We start from the raw sequence: 24552 nt of genomic DNA, 5'->3' as shown, positions 1-24552 counted from the left end.
GGAGTCTCACCTGGCGTCTCTCCGAGGCCTTGTGTAAGGACATCAAAGCACCCCGGGCCGGTGCTCAGCCTAGTTCCCAGGGCTCCCAAACAGAGCTGAGGCCTCTCTCCGAAGCATCCTACTGTTACATGACTACAAAAAAAAAAATTTCCATCTGGGCATAAACATAATTGTGTTAAATTTGAATTCTGTTTATTTAATTTCTTTAGATGGCTGTTGTGCTCCAGCTCGCAGCACGGAAAGAAAACTTCTGGGTTTACATATCCTTCCTCTCGTCTAAGCTGTTATTAATAACCTCCTCCATCGACAACATCCTCTGCAACATCAGAAGGAGAAAATATGAACGTAAAGAGGAGGCAACCCAACTCAGAGTGTTGTTTATTTTGGTATATGATAATATTAAACCCCTCCAGCACCCCACGAACCCAAATGTTTTTATCTAGGCCTCCAGTGAGACCACAAGAAGGCAGCCAGCAGCTCCTGCTACTATCTGGAGAACTGCTGGAGTCTGAACGTGACTTATCTTCCTTCATCTACAATTGGTTTTTTTAAGAAAAAAGAAGACTTGGGTGGTTCTCATATTAATGGATAGAGACCAGCCCTGAGAAGGACTTGGGAGTGATGCTGGACGAGAAGCTCAACAAGAGCTGGTACTGTGCCCTTGCAGCCCAGAAGGCCAACGGCACCCTGGGCTGCATCCCCAGCAGCGTGGGCAGCAGGTTGAGGGAGGGGATCCTGCCCCTCTGCTCTGCTCCGGTGAGACCCCAACTGCAGCACTGCGTCCAGCTCTGGAGCCCCCAACATCAGAAGGACGTGGAGCCTTTGGAGAGGGTCCAGAGGAGGCCACGCAGATGCTGAGAGGGCTGGAGCAGCTCTGCTGTGAGGCCAGGCTGAGAGAGCTGGGGCTGTTCAGCCTGGAGAAGAGGAGGCTCCGGGGAGACCTGAGAGCGGCTCCCAGTGCCCAAAGGGGGCTGCAGGGAAGGTGGAAAGGGACTTTTGACAAGGGCCTGTGGTGACAGGACAAGGGGTAAGGGTTTTAACATAGAGGGAGGTAGATTTAGATGAGATGTAAGGAAGAAGTTCTTTACCATGAGGGTGGAGAGGCACTGGCCCAGGTTGCCCAGAGAGGTGGTGGATGCCCCATCCCTGGAAGAGTTCAAGGCCAGGTTGGACGGGGCTCCAAATGACCTGGTCTAGAGGAACGTACTCCTGCCCAGGGCAGGGGAGTTCAAACTGGATTACCTTCAAGGTCCTTCCAACCCGAACCATTCTGTGATCCTACGAATACGGAGTAGCAAAATCAACTGCTGTTTTTCCTTCCCATGCACAACCACATTATTTTGCATCTTCGAGCAAATGTGCTCACAGCTCTTCCTATGTTTAGTTAACACTGAGCCAGGAATAACATTTAAAAATAAGCACTCTAAATTAAAAATTCTGCTGGTCACATTAGTTTATGGAATTAGGAGGATTAAACAGCAAATGGTATTAGAGTATTAGGAGGAGCTGGATCAGGCATTTTTTCATACCCCCAACGAACTCCTCAGTACATCTTCTAGTCCGGGTTAATTCTCTCCAGCCTCGCGCAGCGGGGTCAGCAGGAGCGAAGGACCCTGTACGCTGACGGGGGACCTCTACGCTCGCATTGCCATGGGACACTTCTGTCTTCAGCCGGGGCAACCAAGGGCTCCTACTCTGTTGTTTGTCATTTAGATTGTAACTTGTAACCTTACCAAATCTAACGATGATTTCTGAAGGCTCCAAACAGTATCAGCAGGTAAACAGAGAGGCACTACCTCGATGAGCTCTGATTTATATTATATTATATTATATCACCGGCACTTCACAAGAAAAGTCTTTTTTTAAAAACAGCTCAAGAGTCTTCTGTTTTGTGTACAGACAGACACTGCCACATGTTGTTTTATCTTCTAACAAAGCTAGATTTCCATGAATTACACAAACAAAAACAGCTTCTGGAGCATGAGAAAGCAGCAGTACAAATACAATGAGAAAAAATAAAAACCAAAGGCAAGGGAGCAGAGACAGACTGAGTGCTGCAAGCTGCAACTTTACACCAAATGCTAAGCTGGAACAAGTCTGCCACAGCTCCCTAAATCCTCCCGGATGACTACGGCCTCTTTCTTTGTTTTCTTAATTTTAAGACAGGGTTTGTAGATAGGCTGTGAAAACTACTTCACAGTTCGGGTGGCTACACATTATCACAACCCACAGAAGTCATTTTTACTCCTTTTTAGAGGTCTCCTAAGGAAAGATATTGTCTGTCAGATACGGAATTTCAAAGTCAGAGCAAGTTATCTGTACCCCATATACCACCACTACAACAGCCAGATCCCAGTGTTTTCCTCTTCTGTGACCACCTCACCAAAAATAAAATTATTTTTCATATAAAGCTGATTAGTACAGCTAAGCTCTTTTTCCAAAAAGTGTTTGATGTCCAGTGAGACGTACAAACATTGCCTGGCCACTGCTGTCACGATTTGTGCAAGTCAGCATCAGAAGTTATTAAATATACGCTTTTCAGTTGTTTCTAGAAAGTAAAGTAACTGTAAACATTTTGGTCTTCCAACTATTTTAAAAGGACCATATTTCTTTAAACACGTTCACAGTTTTCCTCCTTGAAGTCTGTTCGGAGCAAGTCCCAGTTGGGCTGCCTGTGTATCACGGTGACGTTCACAGATTTCACCAGTTCAAGCGGCACAGCAGTGAGCACAGCCACCACAGAGCTTTAACCGAACGTGTGAAAGGGACAACTTACAAAAAAGAATACCCATCCTTCCAAACTGGAGGTGGTTCAACTATTCTGGCAGCTGCCTCTTCATGAATTAATTTGTGGTTGAAAAGCATGTGAGGTAAAAGCCTGTAAACAAGAACACCTCTGCGCCAGACCATGAGATCCCACCAGCCCATAGTCCGGGTTGGGCAGCAGCTCCTACTGAGCAAATTAAGACAGAATTTACTCCCAGAACCTTCATAATATTCATCAGAAGTTTATGAACACTAGTCAAAAATTCTCAAAACATTATCTCTATAGATAGATAAAAATCAGAAGTATTTGCAAACTTCTCACTGAAAAATGTATTTTGTTAGAAATCACTCCATCTCCGGGTGACAATCCGCTCCCAAAATTCAGAAGAGCATAAGAAGCGTAAATCGTACGGCATCCTACCTCCACACAACGCTTTGCTGAGCCGTAGACGGGAAGGTGACGGCATTGCCTAGCAGTGCAGTCCCACCCCACCGTGAGCACGGAGAGCCCTCTGGGACAAACCGCCTCTGACCGTTTAAACGTTCCTGGTAGCACCACATTGTCTGTTTTCACAAGGGAAGCCGAACTCACTATATTAGAAATTAAGAAGCGTGTATAATAAGAAGCATATATTAAAACATGAAAAAAGGTGCCTTTCTGAATATCAGCTTTCAGGATTTAACAACATGTAAAGACTAAATTAGCATTTTGTGAACAAAAAAAAAAATCTAACCTTTCACAAATTAGTTAACTGTTTTCAAAAAGCATTCAAACTTCAGAAAGGAATAGGTAACGAGGACTTTTTTAAAACAAGTGACAGCTGTATGGAGCTAATTGTCCCAAGATGAAAGAAATTCAAACATGAAAGGAAGACACGCCACACAAACCCAGTGGGGCTTTCAGGCACTTACTGCACGGGTAACGTACATTGCACACAGAAATCTGTTCCACGTTCACTTGTAACAGCTGCTAGACTGAAACTTCCCATGCCCCTCACATAAATCATTCAAAGTTTAACCTACACTCTTATTTTAAATTGCCCTGGAATTCAAGAGGATGTTTTGAGAGACAACCTAATGACAAGGACCAGGAGCCCAGAAGAGCGTATTTACGCAGACGAGACCGCCACGCGCTGTGAGCGATCCTCCCCAGGACGGGTCAGAAGCTCCACAGACCTCAGGACGATGAATGTGTTAAGTCTCTGCCTCACCTAACAGCTCTGACTCACAACAGGAGTGCAAAATAACTATGACGATTCTAAAGTCAAAGGAAACATTTTTAAGCTTGGTCCATGCATATGTAAAAGTACAGGAGCAGGATTTAGAGATTAAACATTTTTCAAGCACTGCAGGAAAGAAAAAAGCGTTGCTGTAATCTAGCAAAAATGCCAAGAACTTCTAGGATTATTTGGAAGAAGGAAAACAAAAAAGGAATTAAAAGGACTAAAGACTAAACCCTAGCAATTACAAGATTTTAAGCAATTAAGAGTTTATTAGACAAAGTTCTCTAAAGTAATAGGCTTTAGAACAACTGAATATGAACAAAAAATAATCATTTTGTATTCTCTCACAAAAGCCTGAACACTAATTGTTATGACGGGGCGGGGGGCTTGACATGAAAGTCTGTCTGTCCATCCTCTCTGGCCCCTCCTCATCAAAACAGAGACTCCTGACTATCCTTTCCACGGACCCTACCACCAACGCCCCAGCTCAAGAGCCCCTGCATTCCTTCTCTCTTTTCCTCCTGTGAGCAGCCAGCTATGTCCCTACTGTCCCCACTCCTCCAGCTGGCCTTGATGGATACAGAAAAATACGCTAAAACAACTGACAGCGTTCACACCGGGCCAAGCGCACGGCGGGGCAACGCGACAGTGTTTCACAGGGAAGCGGGAAGTCAGCTTCAATCTCTGCTTTTATTTTTGCCAAACAACGCAGCCTGTAATGCCACAGTTGAAAAGGAACCCTGAGAGCATGACACGAATATTCCGACGCACGTGGAGCTCCCAGCAACAATCCTGAGGTAAACGTGGCCAAACATATTTCTTGATGCGCCTGCGGTGATTATGTTCACTGAAAGTCCATGGAGTTTATGTTCAGAGGTAACTTTTATACAGTTAGAGCCTGAGAGGAAGGAGACAAGTACTGTGTTATTATGAAAACCCACACAACTTACAGCTCATTCGGGTACCGTGCTTGGAAAAACAGCACTTCCAGAGGGCAACCGGGCCAGGCTGAGGGAGCTGTAAAGCAGCAGGAGGACACCACCAGAAAGGTGCACTGCTCCATCACTCAGCACAGATGTACTCTGCGGAGGCTTGAGCTCCCTCTCTTCCCTTAACAGGAGACATTTGGTTTGCATTTTGTCTAGAACACAGTCATACTTCCAGCAAGAAAGCTGAGGAATACAAGTATGACCGCTTAGAGAGACATACGCCACCGACAGACACCTCACGACTCACTCTGAACCTAGCTAACCCTACCACTCTCAAACAACACTAATTCTGGTGAGGTAAGCTTGCCCATCACAGAATATCAACTAATGCACTTCGCAACCTTAACTTGGCAGTCGAGATTCTAATTTATTCCTCTGGAAAAAAAAAATTCTCCAACATCACTTTTTATTGAAGTGTTGGGATTTCACACCAGAAAAACTGAACAGCTCTTTAAAATGAGATCAGAAACACCACGGAAGGAATGCAGCCACTCACTAGAACAAAGTCAAACGTCAGAACCAGTTCTCCCTTGAACATGAAAATGTGGTGACCTTGAAATTAAGGAAATTTAATTTTGAACAGAGCTTTATAGTTTTGCATAACCTAGTTTCTAATTCTAGATTAATGGTACAGACTGAATTCATAAGGGACACTTATGTTCTCCACACACAATGTCAATTACACTGCCTCCGGAAAAAAAAAAAAAAAAAAAAAAACGATAACTGAGGAAAAAAGTTTGGAATACAATCATCTCACTTTTATCAACTCATCTTCAGGGTCTTGAAGTGTCTTCTGTGTCACCTGTAACAGCTAAAATTACTGCTTGGGTTGTAAATATTATCAGTAGGTGCCTCCACCAACAACCATGTGAACTGGCTATTACTTAAGCTTGACAGAAAATGTGGCATTGTTCTGCAGAAGTTGAGTCTAGTTAAACTGTCTCCCTTGGAAGACATTTTAGGGCATTTTTGACGGCTGGAATCAACAAGTCTCACTCTGTCAGGACCAACAATCCTGATTCTGCCCCAAACCACCAGAAGATTGAAGTGCAGCAAGCTTCTCCATCATGAACTGCTTGCATTTCAACTTTCAGCTATGACACAGAGCAGCCGAAAATCTGTCACTCAAAAAAACAACAGCTACATACAGCACGTTCTATCAAACTTACGTTAATTTTGAAGATACCGTGGTACAACAGAAAATGAAAACAAAAAACTAGGTAATGATTAAAGTGGAAGGAAACATTACAGCACTTGACTACTTTGAGAGATTAAAGGAGACTGGAATTATTTTCTTATTTTGTAAATAACAAAAAAAAAAAAAAAAAAAAACATTAAAATACAGACCTAATTAAGGAGCTGCTGCAAGCCTGTTGTACAAACCTGCTCACCTCTCAAGAACATACAATATGGAACTGAAGTTCAATCTACTGGCAAGCCCTGGAGATTATCTCAGAACACAGAAGATCTTGGATTTTACAAAAAACAACTTGAAAAATTAGAACACCAAAGTATATTGATGTAGAATGCTGTGTCACTATTAAACACTTTGTTTACAAAAAAGCATAAATACTTTAATTAGCAGTTAGATTGAACTCAATAAATAATGCAGAACCCTATGTAAATATTTCTTTATTAGATCAGTTTTCCTGATCACCTCCAGTAGGAAAAGACAGAATGATAGAACACTTAAAACATGAAAGCATTACAACTTATCCTCTAATTAGAGAAATAATCAGGTTAAAAATGGTAAAAGTGACATAAGAAGACAGTGCTCATGCTCCATTTCCAATTCTAGGTGATCACAGAGTAACAAAGAAACAGCAGAGGACAACTTCAATTCTATTTAAACAATTAAATAACCACTGCAAAGCAAATGTGGGATCGTGGAGAAAAAAAAAAAAAATCTCCTACCTTGGTATCTTTAGAAAAGTTAAATCTCTAGTAAAAAGTGTCTTTCTCCATTCAATGAAAGTCCTGAAAGACACAAAAAAAAACCAACAGGATTTAGTAGCATCCTCTCAACACATCACTGTCGCACGCTGCCCAGCTGCACGCACAGAACTACAGCGATCTCAGCCAGGAACAACCCTCAGCTTTTCCAGAGTATTGCTGGATAAGCTGTTAGACACCCCCCGCTCTATCATCACAGTTAAAAGACAACACTCGCGCTTTCAATCTCTGCTAATCAATACTAATTCCAGTATTTAGCTCTTCCCTCTCACCACTTCTCAAACGGGAGAAGGGCAGCAGGTAAGGCTTTGCTCTGATACACACCACACTATTTAAAAGTAAAATGTTACTTCAAATATTTCCCTCCAACCCAGTAAGCTCTCCTGCTAAAATCCTGCAACCTCCCCTCAGTGTTGTTTTTTTTTTAAAAACTCCATCTTTACATAAACACAACTCCCATGAAGGGACTCCGCACGGAACCAAGGGGTCGGGACGTGGCCCTCCGCTCTGTCACCACGCGCTCGTAACGAGTCCATCCGCAAAGGGCCACCAGAAATGAACCTCGCTCCTCACGGAGAAAGACCAGAGCACCCATTTCAGTACCAGCGTGTGTCTGTCTGTGCTGACAGTACTGCCGGACAGGCTTTACCGATCTGTTCTTCTGGAAATCTCATTGGAGAAGCAGCGAGCAGAAGGACATGCAGACACATCTCATTTGTCATCAAACAACAACAGCAAAAAACCCTCCGACTAAAAAAAATCAAAAGTACATTGAGATCACCTTAAGTTTGCAAGTTTAAACCAAAGCAGAATAATAGTCAACCACTTCAGTAGCATTTTTGCAATTCTACTGCAAGAGGACACTGGAAAGTAATTGACAGCTTCATTTGTAATCCACACTGCTCTCCAGACCTTAACAGAAACTTCTCAGATACTCTTATATGAATAATTTTGTAGGAAAAAAAAAACTGTGAGACATTCCATAAATTCATTAAGCGATCTTATCTTATTTCTCACGGTTGCCAATTACCTCCCCGCTTTCAATTTTTCGCTTCTGTGGAAGAATAACTGAAAAGCCAGTAACCAGCCCACGATGCTGCCCAGAACTGCGGCTGTCCCCATCGGCCACCCAACGCAAACGCCGCTCTCGTCCCACGGCACCACCAGCGACCCCCGGCACAGCGAGGGGGAAGGGTCATCCAGCCGACACCTCCCCGGCGGTGCCGGAGCCGCCTTCAGCCCCGCGGGCCGCCTCGCACCTTGGCAAGGTGACGGCCCTTCTTCAAACTCCCTTCTCGGGTTCCGCAAACTGCTGCTCGCACCCGAAATCATCCAACCACCTGAACATTTGCATTCTGTAGTAACTATATTGTTAGAAAGACTCAGCTAAAAATTTCGGAATGAGTGTCCAAGCACATACAGCAAAAGACCACAATTATGGAACCGATTTTAACTGAGCCCATACAGAGGCCAAACCTAAATACGTACAGATCGAGGAAGATTTTTATTAGACATTACTTCACAAAAAAAAATCTCTATATTCCTCAGCTCCTAAAGAAACAGAAGAAGAAAGGATCTTAAAACATTTATTTGACGCTCTCCACGATTCTTTTAACTGGTCAAAAACTCGGTACTTGCAAACACCTGCAGCAGGGAAATGAATAAAGAGAATTTTTTCTTTCAAAAGCACCAACATTACAATTTCTGGAAAATTGAAAACACGCATGGAGTTTTTGAATAACTAAAAATAACTCCTTATAAACGTTTCAGTTTGCTGCCATCTATCTTCTTAATCCATCATCTCTCTTAACACGACACCCTGTAAAACAAAGAGCAGGACAGGGCCTACGCGGGGCAGGCCGCAGATGGGTGCTGACTACCCGTCATTTGCTCAATAACTTTCCATCTGCATTCGGAGTGCGTGTTTGACGAATCCGCTCTGCGGCGAGCTTTTCAATAGCAGGGCTTTCATCTGCTCATATTATTACATTAGAAATCTTTATGTGAGCGCAGCAGATATTAGTGGGTTGTCAATAAAAACTGAATGTCATTAAAATGCTTTTATTCTTTAAATGCCTTTAACCCTCTAATTATTTTTGTAAATTCTGCTATTTAGCTGTATGAAAGTTATAAATTCTGACATGTTGTATCATAATAAATATATTTAGAGGCTAATACACAAACGGGGGTGGGGGGAATCAATTTTAGAATTATTCCTTCTTGATTAAACACATAAATCGCAACCATGGTGTGTTTCACTCAGAAGCAACATACAGTCAGGATTTCTCCGGATATTCTGAGATTTCGGGGTCTTAAAACCTCCGTCCTGTGGTACGGCTCCAAGTAATAACACTTTTTTTTTAATTTTTCCTTTTTTAAAGACAGTATCAGTATAGGTTTTCCAAGCCACTTCTTTTGGCAGAGAGAAGGTAACAGTCCTACTTCTTAACTCTTACTCCTCTCCCAAACCAACAGAAATACCGTTGTTTGCCCGATTCCTGCCTCCCCACGCGCACAAGGTGAGGTATCTGTAAACCAGGCACAAACAGTCACAGAACAGCCATCAGCACCGTCCTACCCGTTCCAGAAACCGCTTCAGCCTTCGCATTCATTCCACCTTTGACCACCAACGAAGAAGCCAATTACTGCCAACTGGGATTTCTGCCTGTAAAAGTCAATCAGGAATAGCCAGCTAACAACTTCGACTGCCATCCAAGTTTGCAAACATGGAACAGGACCCAGAACACAGGACACGGGCTAGCAGACACGGTGGTGTTAGGCTGACGGTCAGGCTTGATGATCTTGGAGGTCTTTTCCAACCGTAAAGATTCTATGATTCTATGAATACAAATATTCCCAAGCTCCTCAATTAAAATAAAAAAATAAATAAATAAAAAGCAACGACAGACACACAAAACCCACAATCTACAGAACACTTTTTGTCAACAGAATCAGGTAACTGATGTCAGGAACAGCACAAACAGAAACGAGAAACACCGAGAATCTCACAAGGCCATCCTGTGATTCAAAACAGCACGAAAAAGCGCTTCACCCACCGCCTGCATGTGTTGACATTGCGTCCATCTGCTGATTTCTTTTCTTTTGAACAACCATGAGTCCAGAGCTACACCAATTCAGGCCAGAGCTGTATCAAGTCAACTCTACACTTCCCATACCATGTCTACTGCTCCAGTGCACCCACCACTTTACTCATCTTCATCCAGTAAAACCAAAGCCATCCCCTTCAAACAGTTTTTGACCATGCTCTGCATTTGGACCTTTTCACTAATTCAGACTATTTCTGAATGAACACGCTGAGGACAAAGCTGCTCTGACAGCCGTGAAAGGGCATTCCATAATTTCCAGAATAAGAAAACAAAAAAATGCTATTAAAAAGTACAAGACAATAATGTCACAAATTCAAGTAGACAAAGTTCAGAAATACAAGAATTAAGGTTTAGCATGCTCAACAGATGAGGTAGTGAAGTAGTTTAGACACAAAGCTATCCATCTGCAGACTTGCAATCCCAAATTATTTAATGGCCATACCTGCGCAGGTAAGAACTGTCCTGAACTCTTCTGTAGAAGAATGCATTAAAAACAACCAGAGTGTGAACAGCAAAAAGACACACGTTCACCATACCTCTAGCATTCTTCACATCTAGCTTCAAATGATTTCTTAAAGAGCTTTTCTTACCTTCTGTTAAACATGTAAGTAGATGGTCCCAGTTAAATTCCATTTTTATATACGCACACGCTATTGCACGAGTGCACCAAAAAAAGGCATAAAATAAAAGCCAGCTAAACTGACGCTAAAGAACGGCTCCTAGTTAAGGTAAGAATTACTGAAAGAGGTAAGAAAAGGGTTTGTTTTTTTTTAAAAAAAAAAAAAATCACAGGATTGTCAACACTTTTAGCTGACGGAAGAAAGCACTCTCCTGTTCTAGTCCAGAAGACAAGTACCCACAACGGAAAGAATACTTCCAGGTACAGAACCACACATTCCAGCTCTAGTATTTTCCTGTCAAGCTAAAATCCATGACAGAAATAACACTTAAAGCTTTAAGAATCCAAACAGAAAACCTGTCTTCCAGAGCCACTTGCCTACCTGTGAAGAGGTACAGTAAACGATACCAGGACATCTGATTTCACAGTAACAACTTTGAGAAGTCTGTTGAGCTATCTTGAGATGAATACCACCAAGTCTGTATTTGAAAACATTTAACACCAGTATTGAGCAAGCTTCCAATTAAGAGGATGAGATATCAGATGAGTTTTCTATCCACCCTCAAGCAAATAAAGCAATCCTTTTCCCCATAATCTGAGCAAGCAGACATTGCATTTGACCAGGTAAGAATTCACAGCAATTTTGCAAAGATAATTGAATTTGAAGCCTCCAAAGCCAATGCAGTATAGGTCACACGTACCCTGACCTCAACAGTTTAATTATATTTTCCCAGAGAAATTAACAACTTACTCATACTTTTATCAACAGAACATTAACACACAGACGTTAAACACAACGGCCATCTGTCTTTGAAAGCCATGCAGTGCCCCAACGATCAGAACACGCTGCTCAACCAGTCCTGCCGGAGAGAGCGCGCTCCGAAATGGTCTCATGAATAGGGATTTCCATCTTCAAATGAGGTTATTTTTCTAGTTTTGGCTGTCAGTTGCACCAGCTGGTATTCATCTGATAAATTGAGTAAGCTTGCATCGTATTCTAAAGTCAAATAAAATCACAGTTTAAATTCTTTGCATATACATATATGTTGGAAACAAAATACATACTGACAAGAAAAAACAGTCTTGATTCCAGTTCTAATCCACATAAATTCATTTTTAAGCAAAACTTTTTTTACAAATCAAAGATCAGGAAAATTGTCATATTCTTTAAATTACAGTACTGTAACTACGGCTGATCTAACTCTGCGAGGGATGATTTGGAAAACAAGTGTAATGCTTCCATCATAATACAGAGCTTGTCTTCTCAACTTCTTCTTCTCTAATTAAAAGTAAGATTTGAATCATATGTTACCAAACATAATTACTGTACTTACAGAGTTCATTACACAGGAACGTATACTATCGATAAATTAAGAATTCCACAAATAAAACCACACAACATAACACTTCAGCCCATAATTAGATAGGTCTTGGCTGATTTTCAACCCAGCGACGCAGGCATCCACTCTACCATATTCTAAGTTGGCAAGAGTTTCTTCACGATCATCACTCTAAATAACTATGGGAAACCATCCAGAAATCAATGGAATTATGAAAATAAATAAATAAATCAATCAGAAGATTGTCCATGCTTTAATTAAGATTTTTATGCTCACCCCATGTACCTTAAAAAAAAAAAAAACAAACCAAACACCACCACCACAATCAAACCACCCTGTGTGAAATGCAGATGCTATTTACATTCCGCTATCTTAACAACTCAGACTCTTGCTTTTTTTTTAAAAAATTATAGGAGCTTCCATTAACTAACAAATAGTTCCACGCTATCAAAGAGGATGCTGTTTTTCAGCATCTTCATAGTGTTCATCAACATTTCCAGACCTACCTACCAGCACAGTGATTTGTGGGCAGGAGTTGTTGTTGTTCTGCTGTTACAACGACAAGGGCTACAGAGCCCTCACCTTCCTAACGCCTCCGGACTCTAATTACCACGACACGTTTAATAACATTCACCACAGCCTGCCTGCTCACCCTCCCTGCTCTATCTCCAGACTGGTCGTTATTTATTAACTCGGTTCGGGTACCGCACTCCTCACGCATGTGCCAACGTGACTGTTAAATTATGGGTTATGTTTCACCAAGAAAAATATTTTCCTTCCAGAGTAATTCAAGGTTAGGAGACTGATTGTAACTATCCGACATTTTAACAGATGTCAGCAAATAACTCGAAGAGGAGCTTTAACGGCCTACAGACAGCACAACACTGCAAAGACATCAAACAGCCATCGCTCTGACCATCCCAAACTTATCCCAACCCTTCCCGTGCTGCTCAGAGTTTTGCCAGGGATTTCAGTAAGGACCGAACAAAAAACTCTGACAACGCTGCTCAAAGGGAGGCAATCTAGCAAATGTAAGGATCAAACGACTACAACGCCAAGAACGGTACTTACAGCACAGCGTTACCCGAAGGACCCCGTTGGCATTCCCATGTCCACGCACCACCACTAACGCCCTGCTGACACTGCTGGTAAGCGCGCAGCCTGAGAGGCCAGGACCAGGCAGGGCCTTTTGGAGACAGCTGCCAAAATGGACTTCTAAAGATTCCCCTGCCCCCTACTCTCTTTTTTTAATTTTCATCCCTGCTAGAACCGTGCTCAGTTTTCACAAGTTTGTCGCATTTGACTTTTCCCTAAACCGGAGAGGCATGGGTTTGATGGACGGACCACTCGGTGCATAAGGAGTTGGCTGGATGGTCGCACTCAGAGAGTGGTGGTCAACGGCTCAGTGTCCAGGTGGAAACTGGTGACGAGTGGTGTTCCTCAGGGGTCCATGTTGGGCCCGGCCTCATTCAATATCTTTGTCAGGACATGGACAGTGGGATAGAGTGCACCCTCAGCAAGTTCGCCCATGACACCAAGTTGTGTGGTGCCGTCAATACGCTGGAAGGGAGGGATGCCATCCAGAGGGACCTTGGCAGGCTGAAGAGGTGGGCCCATGCCAACCTCATGAAATTCAACCAGGCCAAGTGCAAAGTCCTGCACCTGGGTCATGGCAGTCCCAGGCACAAATACAGGCTGGGCAGAGAATGGAAGAAGAGGAGCCCTGAGGAGAGGGACTTGGGAGTGCTGGTGGACGAGAAGCTCAACAACAGCTGGCAGTGTGCACTTGCAGCCCAGAAAGCCAACAGCATCCTGGGCTGCATCAAGAGGGGCATGGCTGGCAGGTCGAGGGAGGGGATTCTGCCCCTCTGCTCCGCTCTGGTGAGACCCCCCTGCAGCACTGTGTCCAGCTCTGGAGCCCCCGACATCAAAAGGACATGGACCAGTTGGAGAGGGTCCAGAGGAGGCCATGCAGATGCTGAGAGGGCTGGAGCAGCTCTGCTGTGAGGCCAGGCTGGGAGAGCTGGGGCTGTTCAGCCTGGAGAAGAAGAGGCTCCGGGGAGAGCTGAGAGCGGCTCCCAGTGCCCAAAGGGGGCTGCAGGGAAGGTGGGGAGAGACTCTTCAGCAGGGCCTGGTGTGACAGGACGAGGGGTGATGGTTTTAAAATAGAGGAAGGTAGATTTAGATCAGATATTAGGAAAAAATTTTTTACACTGAGGGTGGTGGAGCACTGGCCCAGGTTGCCCAGAGAGGCGGTGGATGCCCCATCCCTGGAAACGTTCCAGGCCAGGTTGGCCGGGGCTCTGAGCAACCTGATCCGGTTGGAGATGTCCCTGCTCCTTGCAGGGGGTTGGACTAGGTGACCTTTGAAGGTCCTTTCCAACCCAAACCATTCTGTGATTCTGTGATTCCCTGGACTGCAAAAAGGACACCTGCACAGGACCTCCTCTAGCAGGGGAACTTCTGCTGTTGCTCCTAACCTAAGGAGGCACCTAAATCGCTGCTACTGCGCTGCTTTATCTCAGAAGACTCCTGGGTACTGAGGATAAAAACCACTCCAAACCTTCTTAACCAGCTCCTACAGAACAAACACATTTCAAAGGAAAGTCCATCAAAACCTTTTCTTCAGAAACCTTTAGAAGCATGCAACCAGAGCTCAAGTACTTAGAAACACAACTCTTTTTCCCAGACCGTTTTGCTTTCTGTAAATATACCCATGTGGAAATGGTATGGAAAAACATGAAGATTAAAACAATTACAAGGAGAGAGAAGCAAGAGCAGATGGAGGAAGAAATTCAAATAAGGAAAAGGGAGGAGGGGAGAACGAAACCTCTGAAGGAGAGACGGGGTAAAAGTGTCACAGAATATAAGACAGAAAAAAAATTGTAAAAGTGAAAATGAAGGAAAGATGACAAAAAAATACAAAAAAAAAATTACTAAAAAAAGTTTCTGGAAAGAGAATCTAGGAAAAAAAAAACTTGCAAGAAATAAGAGGGAAGTCACCACACAAACGTGCATCTGCACGTGCCAGTGACCGCGTGTGACACCAAGCCCTGCTTCTGCCACATCACAGCCAGCAGACCCCGGTGGTACCAGTGCTGGCTGACCTAATTAGAGCTCTGTAATTCAGCAGAGGAAACTACCGAGAGCAGGAACATGACAATGCTTTCCCGTAACGCAAGTCCCACGACTGCACTAACGCAACATCTGTAATCTCATGTGCTGTAGGCACGCGACACGGAACACGGCAGGCAGGACACACAGACACCTCGGGGAGGGGGGGAAACCAGAGCAACAAAAACACTGAGTGAGGCTTTTCGGGTCTTGTGTTTCTAACAGAAGTATTACCAGTAAGTAGCTTGACTATTTTGTTTGAATTAATTTGTCAGAGGAGAGAACTGTACACAGCTGAATGAAACAAAACTATTATTCTACTAACAGTTCTCTCAGTGACAAGTACGTGTCCCTGCAAAAAGTCAATTACTCAAACATATTGTACAGTCACACTTCTTTTTCAAACATCTCTTGGTTTTGGTATAATCAAGAACACTAAGGTTTAACACACGCAAGCGACTTGGGCTTTGGGATAAAACAAAAGAGAGAAGATGGGAGGAAAGAAAAAACATACCTTACAAATGACAAACTGTCTTTTTAATGTGTGAAACTGTACTTACATTAAAAAGAACGGCATTTTTTGTATTCTTAACTTATCTGCTAACGCTACAGACCACACCTTAGATTGTGAGGGAAGTACAGCAATGAAAAGTGGATTTACCTGACAGTTTGTTTCACTCGGCTTTCATTTTCTGGTAGATGGCTAACTATACTCCAAAACTGGGACTCAGCAGAAGTGGATATTCCACTTCAAGTCACTTCTTCAAACCTCACCACAGGTGAGCAGATATATGAATAAGTACTTGAAGGAACGGGCATATTTATGCACCTTTTATCTTTTATGAATATAAAAGTGATATTTCAAAGAGGCCTGCCTACTTCAGGCCATGTGTTTAAACTACAAGCAGTTATAAATGAAGCCTTTGTATGAGCACACTTGAAATTACAGCACATAGCACGCTTCAGAAGAATTCAGTGCTGTATACACGAGCTCCGCTTCATACTGTTCTTGTTAGCTAACAACTCAGAGGTTTCTGGTTTCACCCTACAACGGGCAGCGAAAACGCAGACACGAAGACTCGCAGTTCTGGTAGGAAGAACTGCAGTTCCCTGGCTTTACGCAACGAGAGCTGAAAACCCAGTGAGTTTTTTTTTAACTGGAGAAACCAGTTAACCTGAAGTAGACTGTTATCAGTCCGCAAAGAATGCAAGCCATGAGGAACTAAACAGCAGCAGGCAGAAAGGGGTCACAGTGAGAGCACTGCAGTGAACTGGGCACTTCCCAGACTTTCAGTGGGATTCTGGACATCTGCTACATGACCAAGGCTTGGAAAGCCAGCACCTGGCAGCTGAGAACACGGAGCATCCTCCTAACTTATCCCAACCACAAAATGAAACGCGTTACCTCACAGGAGCAACTGCCTTTGGCTCAGGTGTACTTAAGCCAGATCAGAAGACTGGTACAGGAGCATTTGAAAAGCCGGGCCTGAAATTTGTTTTGCCCTGCTCAGACTCTATTATAGATCCCTTCTGCCTCCTCTTCCGCTTGCTCTGTTCATTCTGTTTCACAGAGAGCCAAGTAAAGATGAGCGGTGGTGGTGCTAAGGCAAGGGTGCTTTTCCGAGTCTCTCCAGTACTGGAATGCTCGGGACGCTGTTCTTTTTCCCTTGGGGAAAGGAAATGCTCTTTCCATGACTGATGGAGAGAGTCAAGAGAGTATCAAAAAGTGTGTATCAAAGCTTAAAGATAACGCAGCAAAGCTGAATATGGCAGTATTGGTTTGGTTTTCTTTTGAGACAAAGTCTTCACCCTCTCCTCCATTTTTAATAAAACTTTGGAACTGAAGGGTGAGATTTCCTCATTAAGCTGCATAACTATAAAAACAATTTGATTTCTTAACTACTATGTACAGTCTGTCATATGGAGGAAATCTAAATTCTTTCTGAAGACAGAGTGAGACAGGATGTATGTTTTTCCCTACGTTTGGAACTTAAATGATTGCAATTGCCACGTATAATCCAGAACGATTTATGGGCCTGTTGCAGTAGGACAAGGGGTAACGGTTTCAAAGTAGAGGGAAGTAGATTTAGATCAGATATTAGAAAAATTTTTTTTTACAATGAGGGTGGTGGAGCACTGGCCCAGGTTGCCCAGAGAGGCGGTGGATGCCCCATCCCTGGAAACGTTCCAGGCCAGGTTGGCCGGGGCTCTGAGCAACCTGATCCGGTTGGAGATGTCCCTGCTCCTGGCAGGGGGTTGGGCTGGGTGGGCTTTGAAGGTCCTTTCCAACCCAAACCATTCTGTGATTCTCAGTCATCATTCACTGAGGCAAATCCCAAGTTCTATCCACTTCTAAACAAAAACCCTCATAATTAAAGAGAGAAGTGCGCACAACCAAGGAAAACCGGAAGAAATAAAAAAAAGCAGCTGGTTTGCTTTCCTTTGAAGCCTATCAGCATCTGAATACTTCTTAAAGAACTGAAAAGATCAGTCAAGAAATAACACATGTCTACTCAAACTTGGTTTCTCTCTAAAGCTATTAGGTAGAGCTGCTGGTGAGAGCAGGGAGACCCAAGTCTTGCCCTTACTTACGTCGCCGTTCTGCCTTGGCACCATCACTACTCACAATGCCGCCCTGCCTGTAAACACCGGGGAAGAGGACAGGAATAGCAGTGTTACCTGGCATCTAAAGCTTCTCTTTGTAGAGAAGTTTCCGTATGGGGATGTATTCCACAGCAGTACTTGCATACTATACGCATATATACACACACACATAGCCCTCCATAGACACACTCCACTTCCACCCAAACTCTTATTCCAGAGCCGCAGAATTTAGGGCTTGAGGAACCCCCTCCCTCTTGGCATACACTCCCACTTTTGTCCTTTGGATCAAAAAGTAGCATATTCTCATCCCTGCTGCAGTGCAACAAAGCCAAAGTCTCTGATTCACCTTTATTACAAGCTGGAACAATGTCTGTTAAGAAACAATAGCCTGAAACGTCCTCAGGCAAATTCTGCAGGAAAACATCTCTGACATCAAGACGTGTTACAGAAAATACAGTAATCCCTACTGTTGTATTACCATCCATATCAGGAAGCCCTTTTTCTTTAATAAGTCTGAAAAGGAAAAACAGTTTAACATTCCCAGTGTTGTAGCCAGATTGGATTACCTTAAATCTAAATTGGGTATGAATATCACATTTTCCAAAGTTTACTGCTTTTAAAGCAAAATAATGCAAACAATACTGCAAAAGCCACTTAAGAACATTCTTACCACAAGTCCAAAAAAAGGCCTGTTTCCTCAAGTAGGACAGAAAGCTCTTTCATGTTGTATACATTTCCTTGTGTGTTGTATAAACACACACAAGGAAAGTGAAGGAGAAAGAACTCTGCTGTTGGCTTTGGGAACCTTGCTATTAAAGCAATATTCACAATCCCCACTGCCCAGTGACGGGATTTGCTCACTTGACACATTAGCCTTTAAAGATCACAAGACCCACGATCAAATCCCTGATTAATCCATGAGTGAGGCAACCCGCTGGCTCGGTAACACCTCCCAGAAATGTAGCCGAGTCAAGAAGATGGACACATACTGAACAACCAAACAAAACCCACAGGACTGTCCTTCCAGCAGTGACTTAAAGAGCACATCGCAAACGAGGATATAAGGGCATCTGCAGTTCTGACAGATACACACGGTGTTTGCCTACACTTCACTTGAAATCTGCACTTAATTTACTCTTTTCCAAGTAAACGTTCCTAAAAGGCATCTCTTTCCCCTACTCAATAGTTCCTGTCTACTCAGCCAGTCCCCTTCCACAGGAGTCCTCCCGTCTCTGACCATCCCTGGTGCCCCGCTCAGCCATGTCCAGCTCTCAAGTATTTTCTAGAAAACGAGCAGACGAGACCTCACAGTCCTAAACGACGTGGCCATTCCACAATTCTCTGATGGCTTTATGATGCTTTGCTTTATTCACTATTTATTTTCCATTAACCCCTAGCATTTCACATTAGGAATTTTTTAATTATTATTTTAAAGCTGCCAAGCACTGAGCCGATATTTTCGTGGCTCTACTAGTCATAACCCTTAAATTCTCTACAGTCAGTTTAGAACCATAATTTTCTAAAACTTGAATTTGTTTTTCCTGCACATGCAAACACTTGCATTTATGTAAATGGCACTTCATTTGTGATTATTAAACAGTAATTAAAGACTCAGGGCCCTCCTGCACCCCTTGCTTTTACTGCACTAGTCTGTAACGCTGGCAGGACGGATGACATCCGGCCTACTCCATGTCTGAGCCCATTAATTAGCACGATCCTCAGTACAGGGCCTAGTGCCAAATCCTACAGGTAACATCCCTCTGCTGTGACAGCTGACTATTTATTTCTGTCCCCATTTTTATCTTAGCCCATTATTCCCCATGACAGGACTCTCTCATGCTGCGCCCGCTCAGTTTTCTAAAACGTCTTTGGTGAAAAACTTTGGATGAAACTCTTCCAAAAATCACCTGGATCCTCTCCTCCATTACTTGCTGGGCCCTTCAGCAGAACTTCACGCAGTCCGTAAAGCCGGAATTCCTCCTACAAACCCCACAGCGACCCTTCCTGTATTTACCCAGCTGCCATCTAAGCGGCACGAGGTGCGACCTCACACAGCACAAAGTGGAAGGGGAGCCAGCACAACGCGACCTCCATCTTGCTAAACCGCCGAGCCAGACAAACATTTGGCACTTGCTGAGATAACTTTCTGCTTCCCCAGAAGAAACTGATAAATCCAAATCTCGCGTGTCATAGATGATGTGCTAGAAATTTTTTTTTTTTCCAAAGAAAAACCAACAAAAAGGTCACTTTCACAGTAAGTTTCACTTAGAACATAAATGCAGAATTCTTCTAAATCAAGTGTGTTATTGAAAGTCCTGCAAAGGCATAAAAGTAAATCTTAGGAAATTTTCTTGCTTCAATTTATTTATAAGACCCAGTCATTTTACATTAACCAAACTACTGAGCCACTACGATATACTTCCATAACAACTGATACATATCTCAAAAATTCCTTTAAGGTGAAAACATTAAAATAATAAGGCACAATACAGGAAAACTGCCAACTAAGAAACCATTTTTCTCCCCTGTGAAGTCCGGGCAGTTAAGATTATCACAAATAAAGCCTGCAGAAAGAAAACTCTTCCTTCTCCCAGCCAGGCCGCTCTGCAGAGCTGATAGCACCGTGTTTGCGTTCGGTTTTCCGGGTATAGTCCGTCCATTTCCTCAGCCGCTCTCACAGCCCCGTACAGGACATTCACACAGCAACGAACAGAAAAAAGAAAGTCTCCACCGAGTCAACACCCAACCTAGAATTACTCTCTCAGTTTCAAGCTGAGGTCCCTCCTGTTAAAAGGGTACTTCAGAGCGACTTTTCGTACAACCACCACTTTTAACGTGCTAATACACGCAGGCACAAATAGCGAGGTCTCCTTGTAGGCCCTGTGCTTTCAAGAAAAATATGGATCAACCCACTCACAGCAGAATAAAGAGGCTTCATGGAACATACTTCGTATTTAAAGGTGGAAGATAAAATGGCTGAAACGCCAATATTTCCACAGTCTAAACTGCTAGTAAAGCACAGGCCAAGAGATTCCTAAGCACAACCCAGGACAGTCAGCCCCCGCGCAAACACCTTCCCCTGGAAGCTCAGTGGTTGCAGCTGACAGCCTGGAGGGGTCTGGGTTTGAATTCAGTAAAGCTGCTTTCTTACTAAAAATAAAAACCACCACCATTCTACCAGAACGATCCTCAGCAAAGAAAAATGCACATAATATATTAAGAAACAATGAGGTAACCAATTATTTTTAAAAGTAGAATTATTCTAAAAACTGTAATTTCAGGTTCTAACTGAGCATTCAGTCTCTCTCTATATGTAACTACTGGCTATCTGAAAGAACAAGTTATTAAAAATTCAGAATTGGTAGCTGGTATTCCATTTTTAAATCACGGTACATACCTACAAAAATAAGTTTTAAGCTTAATCTACTTTTGCAATAATATTCTGGCTCTTTGTTTTTATATTCTGCTATTCAATTATTTAACTATCATGGGTAACATACTTTTAAATTAACTTTAAAAAAAAAAAACCAAACCAGAAAGTGCAAGTAATACAGGAGGACAATTTAAATAACATTCCTCAACAAGAGCACCCGTATCTGCTTTGTTATGGTCCCCGTTTCTCTCTTTTCCTTTTTAATCGCTCTTCCTCTCCAGGGCTCTGCTCCAACCCTCCACCACAGGCAGTGAAACAGTTCCTTTTGCAGCCCCTAGTAAGACCGGCTCAACGTTTTTAACAAGATTTCAATTTTTCAGAGTATATCCAAGCCTTTCTTTGGAAAGCCTACAGCAAGGACAAGGCATTATTTAACAGGACGAGCGCGAAAGCACGGCCACACCAAAACAGAACTGGTGCAAGGACACATAGCGATGCCAAACGCCACCGTCCCAACTTCCCACGCCCCAGGAGTCAGCCCTTGTAAAGGACAGCGAAACACCATAACGAACAGTATTTCAGATGTAAAATTAGAATGGGTTCTGTTGCTTCCAATTCTGATCTTCCCTTTCTCACGGTGAAGAAGAACAGAGATGTGAACGCAGGACCTCCTGAGAACTGTGGTACGTGAAATTGGTTAAGTTCCTGTGAAACGTTATCTGGTTAAAACACCAGAGAACAGTACCATTCTGGCCACCGAGACGACCCTCCCTCCAAAACCGTCCCCCAGACATTATGTGTGCAAGCAGAGAAACATTTAAAATGGCTTTAAGAGGTTCTAATGGAACACACTGTGAGCATTAAAAAAAAAAATTCTCTTTCATGTCAAGAATATCTTTTCCTCAGATTCAACCAGCTTGCTTGTTTCAGAAATGTTACTGCCAGAGAATGTAACAAATCCTTCCCACTCTCTGCTTTTAAAGGTGCAATTAAACGCTGCCACTTTCCCTTTAGGTATAATGTGAGCTGTTATCCGGAATAACTATCCGTATGCAACCACCAGCCATCTGCAGCTCAAGTTTGTCATCACATTAGAACAAGAATCCTACCCAAATCCTAGAATACACATTTTTTTAAACATGACATTCAACATCAAAGAGTAATACAAGACGCTTGATGTTTCAGACGTACATAAGATAAGTTTGGAAACGGCCCAGCTCTGGGCACACTGAGATGCCAAAGCTTTGTCGGCCGTGTAGCACAGCACGTTACATGGCTTGGAACAGTAAGGGATGGAGACAACACAACTTTTACAGAGGAGGTGCGTGTGATCTCTCTGGTAAGAGACAGAGCAGCTATTCTTTCATAGGATAGCTCTGACCGTAGCACCAAACCAATAGAAAAAAATAATTTTTTCATTATTTTGTGCTCATGTTAGATTTGTGTAGACTGGGTTCACAAGCTATCAGAATAAACTATCCCTAGAAGTATACCTTCCCTACATAGTCTTGAATTCAATTAATAAATAGGAATTGTCAGCAGGTTCAGAAAAAAAAAAAAATCTTCACAGGTTGTTTGTGCACAAACTCCACGTGCTTTAAGCACTTACACTATACGTGGCAGTAGAGTTCAACACCTAGCTTAAATTACGTAAGCAAAATTAAAATAACTACACCACTGAAATAACTACAACAGAGAAAGGAATGAATTTTAATACTATTAGCAATACCCCTTCCTTCTAATTTTTAATTTGTTTGTATAAAAATATTTGTGTCAAGGTACATTTTATTAGTTCGCTCTAAAACATGTGTAGAAAACTCAGGCAGCAATTAGACAGATTAATGTCTAACACCGAAGAGTAATTTACTGCATTCCACATTGCCATCTGAGAAGTGCTATTTAGTCCTCTCTAAATGTGGCCTTACTACATTTGTCCAAGTCTGCAGTGAAATACAAACTACGGCTATAAATACAAACATATATACACGCACACAACATTTTAAACAAAGCAAGTAGATCCATTTGATAGAAAAAAATGGAAATCATGTAAAATTCTCTAAAGGTTGCAAAGATCTTAACATAGATATAAGTAAACACTACAGTTAATTCAGAAAAACTAGAAAAAAATATAGTCATGAAGATCTACCAGCTTCTAAATACTGAGCTAATAACTATATCTGTGAAAATCCACTGGAAAGATGCTGCTTAGAGCAAAACGTGACCTATAGAATCTTTACTACCAGAATGTCTAGAGAAATAATGTCACCTCGCATTCCAGTTCAATCTCAAGTTTGTCAGCCTCGCAGACAAAAGAAATGCATCCGTAACATCAGCCAAAAAATGCATAAATACATTCCTTACAACTCTGAAACACGTACACACCTGCTCCCCTCACCCACCGCCCCACATACACAATGCTGACATAAATCCCTACGAAAATAATATTAAATAATATTTAAAATCTGTTTCCTCACATTTCTTTCAATACTAAAATAATTATTCTTAACATTTTTAATCCAAGCTGTCAGGAAAGGGTTATATATGCGCATTCAAGGAGAAAAAGCAGCTGCACTCATCCATCTTTGGACAGCCAGTCACCAAAAGCGCAATTACCTGTTCTGCTCAAAGGGGTGCTGACTGCCATTTGGAGCAGCACAGGCACAAATGTGTCAAAATCCTGTTTGACTTATAAACCACTCAAGCAAGTCAGTCTTAATCCTCAGACATGCTTTTGTTATCTCTAACCTCTTCATTAGGAGATTGCTGGCCTTTTTCATACAAACTTTTCAAAATACATTATTGCCAGGTTCACCGCTTTCCAGTTGCTCTTCCCACCAGCCTATCTGCGTAATTATTTGCATGCAATTATCTATTCAGGAAGCACACTTACAAATTCAGAAACATCTTGTTGCTGTTCTGCTTCTCAATTTCATCTTCACTAATTTAGTTCTCCTCCAATAATTCATTTTCACATCTTCCTTCATCCTCAGAATTCAGAGGACAGTTTTGGGAAACATAAAAACCGATATTTACAGATCTACACCTCCGTGAGTAACTCACAGCAAGGGAAAAGCAAGTAACACCACTCTGATACACTGGTAACCTGGCACACTGGGAAACCGTCGGCACGCGCGCCGATCCCGGCTCACCACAGCGTGCTCTGTATCTCACGAGGCAAGGTTATCAATGGACACTGGAGAAAGACGGAGCTTGCCATCTTTGAGAAAGATTTCCTTCCAGTCCATTGAAAGGCGTCAGGCAGAAGTCAGAGCTCCCAGCAAACCGATCCCCTCGGTAGGAGGACGCCAACCAGACATCGTTCTGGGAGGCGCGAACAGTAGGAGAACAACGAGCACAGATCTGCTCGGCCCAAAGTTGCTTTGCAGGGCGATACCACAAACAGCAAACACACTGAGGCCCCCCAGCTCTGTACAGCTCCCAGTTCTGTACACTGGTGCTCTCTG

The 24552-nt window shown here is 42.8% G+C and overlaps 1 protein-coding gene across 1 annotated transcript in view; it reads right to left on the bottom strand.

Moving 5' to 3' along the window:
• TANC2 (tetratricopeptide repeat, ankyrin repeat and coiled-coil containing 2) overlaps positions 1–24552 on the bottom strand; it is a 241105-nt gene that overhangs the window by 201479 nt on the left and 15074 nt on the right. The window contains exon 2 of the mRNA XM_086766662.1: positions 6893–6955. The gene's annotated coding sequence lies outside the window, so the exon portion shown is untranslated. The remainder of the gene's footprint in view (positions 1–6892; positions 6956–24552) is intronic.

Source organism: Chlamydotis macqueenii, chromosome 25 (assembly GCF_036417535.1).
Source record: "Chlamydotis macqueenii isolate bChlMac1 chromosome 25, bChlMac1.mat, whole genome shotgun sequence".
Classification (NCBI taxonomy): Eukaryota; Metazoa; Chordata; class Aves; order Otidiformes; family Otididae; genus Chlamydotis; species Chlamydotis macqueenii.
This window is presented reverse-complemented; position numbering and strand designations above follow the sequence as displayed.